This window comes from Belonocnema kinseyi, chromosome 2 (genome assembly GCF_010883055.1).
Source record: "Belonocnema kinseyi isolate 2016_QV_RU_SX_M_011 chromosome 2, B_treatae_v1, whole genome shotgun sequence".
In the NCBI taxonomy this organism is placed as follows: domain Eukaryota; kingdom Metazoa; phylum Arthropoda; class Insecta; order Hymenoptera; family Cynipidae; genus Belonocnema; species Belonocnema kinseyi.
The window spans coordinates 24,267,412-24,277,540 of NC_046658.1; positions in this window are offsets into that span (position 1 = coordinate 24,267,412).

Below are 10,129 nucleotides of genomic sequence, written 5' to 3' on the forward strand. Positions count from 1 at the left end.
CAGAACTTAGTCAATATTCGGCCAATTTAGGCAAGACATGTGCAAGACTTAGTAAATTTCCGGCCAATTAAGGCAAGACATAAGTAGAACTTAGTAAATATCCGGAAAATTAAGGCAAGACAAGAGCAGGACAAAGTAAATATTCGGGAAATTAGGGCAAGAAATGCGCAGGACATAGTAAATATCAGACAAATTAGGTAAGACATCAGCAGAACTTAGTAAATATCCGGAATATTAAGGCAAGATATGTGCAGGACTTTGCCGATATCCGGCCAATCAAGGCAATACATGAGCTGGACTTTGTTAATATCCGGCCAATGAAGGAAAGACATGAGCAGGATTTAGTCAAATTCCGGCCAATTAAGGCAAGATATGATCACAACTTAAACAATATCTGGCCAAATAAGGCAAGACGTGTGCAGTACTTAGTTAATATCCGGCCAATTAAGGTCAGGCGTAAATAGAAATTAGTAAATATACGAGCAATTACGGCAAGACATGTGTAGGGCTTAGTAAATATCCAACAAAATTAAGGCTAGACATAAGCAGGACATTGTCAATATCCGGCTAATGAAGGAAAGACATGAGCAGGAATTAGTCAATATCCGGTAAATCAAATCAAGACATTTGCAGAACTTAGTCAATATCCGGCAAATTAAGGCAAGCCATGAGCAGGACATAGTAAATATCAGGGCAATTAAGGCAAGACGTGAGTAGGACTTAGCAAACACCCGGTCAATTAGGGCAACACATGAGCATGACTTGGTCCACATCCGGTCAATTAAGTCAAAACATGAGTAGAACTTAGTCAATATGCGGCCAACTAAGGCAAGAAATGTGCAGGAGTTAGTAAATATCCGGCCAATAAAGGCAAGATATGAGCAGGACTTAGTCAATATCCGGGCAATTAAGGACAGACATGAGTTCAACTTAGTGAATATCCGGCCAATTAAGGCAAGACATGAGCAGGACTTAGTCAATATCCGCCTACTTGAGGCAAGACATGAGCAGGATTTAGTCAGTATCCGACCTGCTAAGGCAAGGCATGTGCAGGACATAGTGAATATCCGGCCAATGAAGGCAACACCTGTGTATGACTTAGTCAATATCCGGTCAATGAATACAAGACCTGTGTATGACTTAGTCAATATCCGGCCAATTCAGACAGGACATGATCAGAATTTAGTCAATATTCGGCCAATAAAGGCAAAGCACAAGCAGGACTTAGTGAATATCTAGCCCATTACGGCAAGACGTAAGTAGAACTTAGTAAATATCCATTCAATTAAGGCAAGATGTGAGCAGGACTTAGTCAATATCAAGCCAATCAAGGCAAGACATGAGCAGCAAATTGTCATTATCCGGCCAATGAAGGAAAGAAATGAGCAGGATTTAATCAATATCTGGTGAATTCAGTCAAGATATGTGCAGGACTTAGTAAATATCCGGCTAATTAAGGCAAAAAGTGAGCAGGGCTTAATCAATATCCGGCTAATGAAGGTAAGACCTGTGTATGAATTAGTCAATATCCGGCCAATTCAGGCAGGACATGATCAGAGCTTAGTCAATATTCGGCCAATAAAGGCAAGACATAAGCAGGAGTTAGTCAATACCAGGCCAATTAAGGCAATACATGTGCATGACTTAATACATATCCGGAAAATTAAGGCCAGAAGTGAGCAGGACTTAGTCAATATCCGGCTAATGAAGGCAAGACATGAGCAGGACTTTGTCAATATCCGGATAATTAAGGAAAGGCATGAGCAGGATTTAGTCAGTATCCGGCAAATTAAGGCAAGACATGAGCAGGAAATAGTCAACATCCGGCCAATTAAGACAGGGCATTTGAAGGACTTAGTAAATATCCAACAAATTAAGGCAAGACATAAGCAGGACTTAGTTAATATCCAAACAATTGAGGCAAGACATGTGCATGACTTAGTACATATGCGGCCAATTAAGACAAGACATGTGCATTACTTAGTACATATCCCGCCAATTAAGGCAAGACATGATCAGAACTTAGTCGATATACGGCCAATTAAGGCAAGACATGTTCAGGACTTATTAAATATGCAGACAATTAAGGCAAGACGTGAGTAGGACTTTGTCAATATCCCGCCAATCAAATTAAGACATGAGCAGGACTTTGTGATTATCCGGATAATGAAGGAAAGACATGCGCAGGATTTAGTCAGTATCCGGCAAGTTAAGGCAATACCTGTGTATGACATAGTCAATATCCGGCCAATTCAGCCAGGGCATGATCAGAATTAAGTCAATATTCGGTCAATAAAGGCAAGGCATAAGCAGGACTTAGTAAATATCTAGCAAATTACGTCAAGACGTAAGTAGAACTTAGTAACTATTCAATCAACTAAGGCAAGACATGAGCAGGACTTAGGTAATATGTAATCAATTAAGGAAAGACATGAGCAGGACTTAGTCAATATCAAGCCAATCAAGGCAATACAGGAGCAGGACATTGTCATTATCCGACCAATGAAGGAAAGAAATGAGCAGGATCTAATCAATATCTGGTGAATTCATTCAAGTCATGTGCAGGACTTAGTAAATGTCAGGCAAATTTAGGCAAGCCATGATTAGAACTTAGTCAATATCCGGCAAATTAAGGCAAGACTTGAGCAGGGCATAGTCAATTTCCGAGCAATTAAGGCAAGACATTCGCATGACTTAGTACATATCCGGAAAAGTAAGGCAAGATGTGAGCAGCACTTAGGAAATACCTGGAAAATTAAGACAAGACAGGAGCAGAACTTAGTCAATATCCGGCCAACTCAGGCAGGGCATGAGTTAGTCAATGTCCGGGCAATTCAGGCAAGAAATGAGCAGGATATAATCAATATTCGGGAAATTAAGGCAAGACGTGATCAGGACTTAGTCAATAACCGGCCAATTGAGGCGAGACAGAAGCGCGAGTTATTCAATTTCCGGCCAATTAAGGCAAGATATGTGCAGGACATAGCAAATATCTTGCCGATTAAGGCAAGACATTCACATAACTTAGTACATATCCGGGAAAGTAAGGCAAGACGTGAGCAGGACTCAGTCAATATCCGGCTAATTAAGGCAAGACATGTTCAGGACTTATTAAATATCCAGCCAATTAAGGCAAGACGTGAGTGGGACTTAGGAAATATCCGGTCAATTAAGATAACACTTTAACATTACTTGGTCAACAGCCGGCCAATTAAGTCAAGACATGTGTAGGACTTAGTAAATACCCAGCCAATTAAGTCTAGACAAGTGCAGGTCTACGTCAATAACCGGACAATGAAGGCAAGGCATGTTTAGGACTAAGTAAATATCTGGCAAATTAAAACAATACATGAGCAGGACTTAGCCAATATCCGGCCAATGAAGGCAACATCTGAGAATGACCTAGTCAATATCCGGCCTTTTCAGACAGGACATGATCAAAACTTAGTCAATATCCGGCCAATTACGGCAAGGCATGAGCAGAACTTAATCAATATACGGCTAATTAAGGCTAGACAAGTACAGGACTTAGTCAATATCCGGACAAATAGGGCTAGGCATGATCAGGACTTAGTCAATATCTGGACAATGAAGGCAAGACGTGTATAGGACTTAGCAAATATCCGGCCAATTAAGGCAATACACGAGAAGGACTTAGTAAATATAAAGCAAATTAAGGAAAGACATGATCAAAGCTTAGCAAATATCCAGCCAATTAAGGTAAAACGTAAGAAGGACCTAGTCAATATCCGGCCAATTAAGGCAAGATATGAGCAGGACTTTTTCAATATCCAGCCATTGAAGGAAAGACATGACCAAGATTTAGTCAATATCCGGCCAAAAAAGGCAAGATGTGATCAAATTTAGAAATGAGCAGGATATAGTCAATATCCGGCAAATAAGGCCAGACATTATCAGGACTTAGTCAATATCCGGCCAATTGAGGCAAGACACAAGCACGAGTTATTCAATTTCCGGTCAATTAAGGCAAGATATGGGCAGGACTTTGTCAATATCCGGCCATTGAAGTAGAGACATGGACAGGATTTAGTCAATATCCGTCCAATTAAGGCAAGATATGATCGTAATTTAGACAATATTAAGTCAATTAATGCAAGACATGTGCAGAACTCTGTAAATATCCGGACAACTAAGGCAAGACATGTGTAGGATTTAATAAATATCCAGAAAATTAATACAAGGCATGAGCAGGACTGAGTAAATATCCGGCCAATTACGGCAAGCCGTTAGTATAACTTAGTAAATATCCGGTAAAAGAAGGCAACACATAAGCATGAATTAGTCAATATCTGGCTAATTAAGGCAAGAAATGATTAGAACATACTCAATATCCGCCCAATTAAGGCGAGACATGAGCAGGACTGAGTAAATATCCGGCCAATAACGGCAAGACGTAAGTAGAACTTAGTAAATATCCGGCCAAATAAGGCAACACATAAGCATGGATTAGTCAATATCTGGCCAATTAAGGTAAGAAGTAAGCAGAACTTAGTCAATATCCGACCAATTAAGGCAAGACATGAGCAGGACTGAGTAAATATCCGGCCAATTACGGCAAGGCATAAGTAGAACTTAGTAAATATTCGGCCCAAGAAGGCAACACATAAGCATGAATTAGTCAATATCTGGCCAATTAAGGAAAGACGTGATCAGAACTTAGTCAATATCCGGCCAATTAAGGCAAGACATGTGCAGGACTTAGTTAATATCTAGCCAATTAAGGCAATACGTGTGTAGGACTTAGTAAATATCTGACCAATTATGGCAAGGCATGCGCAGGACTTAGTCAATATCCGGGAATTTAAGGTAAGATATGATTAGGACTAAGTAAATATCGAGCCAATTGAGGCAAGAAGTGCGCAGGACTTGGTCAATATCCGGCCAATGAAGGCAACTCCTGAGTATGACTTAGTTAATTTCCGGCCAATTCAGACAGGGCATTATCCAAACTTAGTCAATATGCGGTAAATAGAGGTAAGGCATGAGCGGAACTAAGTAAATATCCGGTCAATTACTTAAAGACGTAAGTAGAACTTAGTAAATATCCGGCCAATTAAGGCAAGAACTGATCAGAACTTAGTCAATATCCGGTCAATTAAGGCAATACATGTTCAGGACTAAGTAAATAGACGGCCAATTAGGGCAAGACGTGAGTATGACTTAGTTAATATTCAACCAATTAAGGCAAGACATTAGCAGGACTTAGTAAATATCCGGACAATTAAGGCAGAACATGTGCATGGCGTAGTATGTATCCGGAAAGTTATGTTAAGACGTGAGCAGGTCTTAGTCAACATCGGGTCAATGAAGGCAACACATGAGCATTAGTTAGTCAATATCCGGCAAATTAAGGCACGAAATGATCAGCACTTAGTCAGTATTCGGACAATTAAGGCAATACGTAAGTGGGGCTTTGTAAATATCAGGTGAATTAAGGCAAGACATGAGCAGGATTTAGTAAATACCTGGCCAATTACGGCAAGACGTAAGTAGAACTTAGTAAACATCCAACCAATTAAGGCAAGACATGAGCAGGACTTAGTCAATATCCGGAAAATGTAGGCAACATCTGAGTATGACATATTTAATATCCGGCCAATTCAAGCAGGACATTATCAGAACTTAGTTAATATCCGGGGAATTAATGCAAGACATGAGCATGACTTAGTTAGTATCGAGCCAATTACGGTAGGACGTAAGTATAACTTATTAAATATTCAATCAATTAAGGCAAGACATAAGCAAGATTTAGTCAATATCAAGCCAATTAAGGCAAGTCATGAGCAGGACTAAGTAAATATCCTGTCAATTTAGACAAGACATGTGCAGGACTTTGTCAATATCCGGCCAATCAAGGCAAGACATGAGCAGGACATTGTCATTATCCGGCCAATGAAGGAAAGACATTAGCAGGATTTAGTCAATATCCGGTGAATTCAGTCAAGACATGTGCAGGACCTTAGCAATATCCGGCCAATTAAAGCAAGACATGAGCAGGACTAAGTAAATATCCGCCCAATTAAGGCAAGACGTGAGTAGGACTTAGGAAATGTCCGGTCAATTAAGGCAACACATTAGTATTACTTGGTCAATATCCGAACAGTTAAGACAAGACATGTGCAGGACTTAGTAATTATCCGGACAATTAAAGCAATACGTGAGTAGGATTTCGTGAATATCCGGCCAATAAAGCAATACATGTGCCGGACTTAGTAAATATCAGACAAGACATGAGCATGCCATTGTTAATATCCGTCCAATTAAGGCAAGACATGTGCAGGACTTAGTAAATGTCCGGCCAATTAAGGCAATACGTCAGCAGGACTAAGGTAATTTCCAGCCAATGAAGGCAACACATGAGCATGACTTAGTCAATATCTGTCCAATTAAGGCTAGACATGTGTAGGACTTAGTTAATATCCGGCCAATTAAGGCAAAACATGTGTAGGACTTAATTAATATCCGGCCAATTAGGGCAAGCCGTTTGTAGAACTTAGTAAATATGCGCCAAATTAAGGCAAGACATGAGCAGGAATTAGTAAATATCCGGACAATTAATTCAAAACATGTGCAAGACTGAGTAAATATCCGGCCATTGAAGGCTACACATGAGAATGACTAAGGAAATTTCCGCCCAATTAAGTCAAGTCCTGTGCAGGACTGTATAAATAGCCGGTCAATTAAGGCAAGATATGTGCAGGACGTAGTAAATATCTGGCCAATTGAGGCAAGACGAAAGTAGGACTTAATAAATATCCGACGAATTAAGGCATGACATGTGCTTGACGTAGTAAATATCTGGCCAATTAAGGCAAGAGATGAGCGGAACTTAATAAATATCCGGTGAATTAATGCAAAGGCATGAGTGAGACTTAGTCAATATCCGCCGAATTAACCCAACACATGGGCTGGACTTAGTAAATACTCGGCCAATTAGGGCAGGACATGAGTAGAGCTTAGTGTATATTAGGCCAATGAAGGCAAGACATGAGCAGGACTGCGTCAATTTATGGCCAATTAAGGCAAGACGTGAGTAAGACTCAGTAAATATCTGGCCAATTAAGGCAATGCACGAGCAGGACTTAGTAATATTTATATAGTATTATTTATATAGTAATATTTGCAGTTGTGCGGTCAAGGATGCTTCAAGGTGTCGGTTGTGGAAACAATTTTGTTCAATTTCATTTTTTGGAGTCGAGCAATGTATCAATAAATAGTAAAAAACATTTCCAGCTATTATGTGTAGTTTCTTTGCAGTAAATTTCCAAGTATGGGTTCAAAACCTGACACGAAACTAGAACACACCCTTAAATTTGTTAAATTGTCTAAATATATAATAAATCCAAATATATAAATCCATATATATAATTTTACGCAATATACTCGACTGGATACTCACGCACTGTGGCCCTTTCGAGTCAACAGTCGCAACCACCCTCGCCCTGCTCTTCTGGGAAGTTGGTGCAATATGGAGCGTTGGGTAATATGATACACGGTGTAATTTTACACGCGGAATAATGTAACACGCGGGTATTTGTGGCATCTGGTGATGCGCAGCTAGGGTCCCAGCTTTTGGCAATGGTAGTACATTTCGTACAATATTCGGTAATAATATAATGTATTTCTGAAGCAGCAAAAAATGGATATGGTTATTCAGATTGGGATTTCGTAATTTTAGGCGAGCAATCAGAGTTTCAATGGACGGTTAAGAAAAGCACAAGAATTATATCTATTTTTTAATGAATTGTTTACTATTTTGAATACACCCTATTCTTGAAGATACTTTTATTCCTTTATTCCTTTTTATCGCTGATTACAAATTTCAAATTTCGAGATACAAAACGGAGCATCCAATATTGCGGATAAAAAATTTAAGAAAAAAAACAATTTAACCTAAAATATTTCAAATTAATGAAATTTAGATAAACGTATAAACCTGAATTGAATAGCGATTAACCCATTAATTCATTTATTGAATGAAAAGTGACTAATGTTATCTTTTCATTTTAAAAAGTGACTAAGACGTAATTTGAAAAAATTCGTGACTAATGTTGACTGTGTGGCAGCCCTGATTGAATTTCAAAATATTTCTCAACATTTAAAAACATTTATGAGATTTTAGACTTAAAAAAGGAAATTTTTTACAAGACTTACAATTCTGCGTTGGAATATCAAATCCAAAAAGTTGAGTATTTATTCATAGAAAGTTTATTTAGATTCGTTAATGATATTAAAAAAATATTAAGGCCCTTACTATTATCCAGATGTTAACATTTATTGTCATGCTTAATAAATTTCAACGTTGATAATTTAAGTTAAAAAGTTGAAAGTTTGTGACAAAATTGGACTTTTAATCCCCAAGAGATAAATTCTAAATAAAGACTTAATTTTTACCTAAAAACATGTATTAGTAGCCAAAGATTTGCATTTATAAGCAAATAGAAACACTCTCAAGCAAAAATACATAAATTTTCATGAAAAAAATTAAATTTTAAAGTGTAGAAGGTGGCATACATTTTTGGTTAAATTTTGAAGCAACCAGTTGAAGTTTTAAACCAAACAGAGGAAGTTTTTAGCAGACGATTCAATTTTTAACAAATAAGTTGACTTTTAGCCATAAGAGATGATTTTTTATCAGAAAATATTCATTATCTATAGGCCAAGAAGAATTTTTTCCTCTTTTTTATTTTAAGATTTTTTCGCTTTTTTAGGAGGAGAAAGTTTTCTTCTCTTTTTCAGATTGCAATAGGAACATTTTATGGTGTTTGTCCAAATTTGGTCGTTAGATTCTTGATTTTGTTTTCAGAAATTATTCACATTAAGTCGATTATTGGGCGTTAAATAGGATTTTAGATTTGATTTTAACCTCGTTTAAATACCTTAAATTTTAATTTAGCTAACTTGGATTGGAAGTCATCTTTCTGTCAGGTTAGTGTGGCTGGTTTGCCTTTTGAAATTTCACTTCATTCTTGGGAGTTTATTCTCAGTCGTCAGGGAGATAGCATCGTGACAGTGTTGCTGTGCCTGTCGACTGCAAATTGTATTATTTTATTTTCATTTTATTTTCTTATATATAATTTTTTTTCCTTGATAAGGGTGCCGTATGGGTGCCGAAACGTTGGTGATTATATATATCATTAAAAATTAGTCATAAGGACAACTGCAGTATTTCGCCGGGAGCGGGTGCTAATCTGGAAAATTGCACCCGCTCCCAGCGAAATTGCGGTAAAATTTCAGCCACAACCACGTCACACGACCGTGAGATAGGTGGTTACAGTCTGTAAAGGAATCAATACGACGATCCAGCAAAAGCCTCGTGCACCCTAAGAACACGGAGCGACCCAAGGACAACCGCCTTCTGCATTTTTCCCGCAAGTGTTTTAGCATATTGTTGACACGCAGGGATGCTTTTTAGGCCATTAGCAAGTGAAAGCTTGGCACCTCCAAAAGCGCCGATGATAAGGACAATTAGTTTAACAGAATATTCCGGGTATAATCGTTGCAACTCCCTTATAAGGTCTCGATACCTCTCTTTCTTTTCATTCTCCTTGGTTATGATGTTTTTGTCAGCTGGTGCCGAAAATTCGATAACGAACATGGTTCGCTTCTTGAAGTGAAGAAGAACCATGTTAGGCCTCGAGTGAGCAAAATAAACAATTGTCGAGAATATAAAGGTCCTGTATATGCGGCACTTCCCATTCTCGACAATTGACTCAATTTCCCTAGGAGCATTTAGAGGAGCGATATTAACATTAATGCCGTAAGAGTGACAGAGATGGTAATAAAGCACTCTTAGTACCGCATTGTGCCTTTGAATGTAGGACGTTCCCGATTGAGTTGGACAACTAGATAGTATGTGACCAAATGCTCGGGGTGTGCATGGCACGCCCTGCAGCTATCATCGGGAATGTCTTGGCTCAAAATGTGGCGACGGTATATTAAGGTGGAAATGACACCGTCTTGGCATGCAAAGATGAAACCCTCCGTACCAGACTTTAATCCGGGAGATTTAAGGAAAGCAAACGTTAGCTCACAAGATATTGACTGATCCTTCACATTTCTGTGGAAGATACCGTGCATCCTCTTATCGAGGAGCTGTTCACGAAAG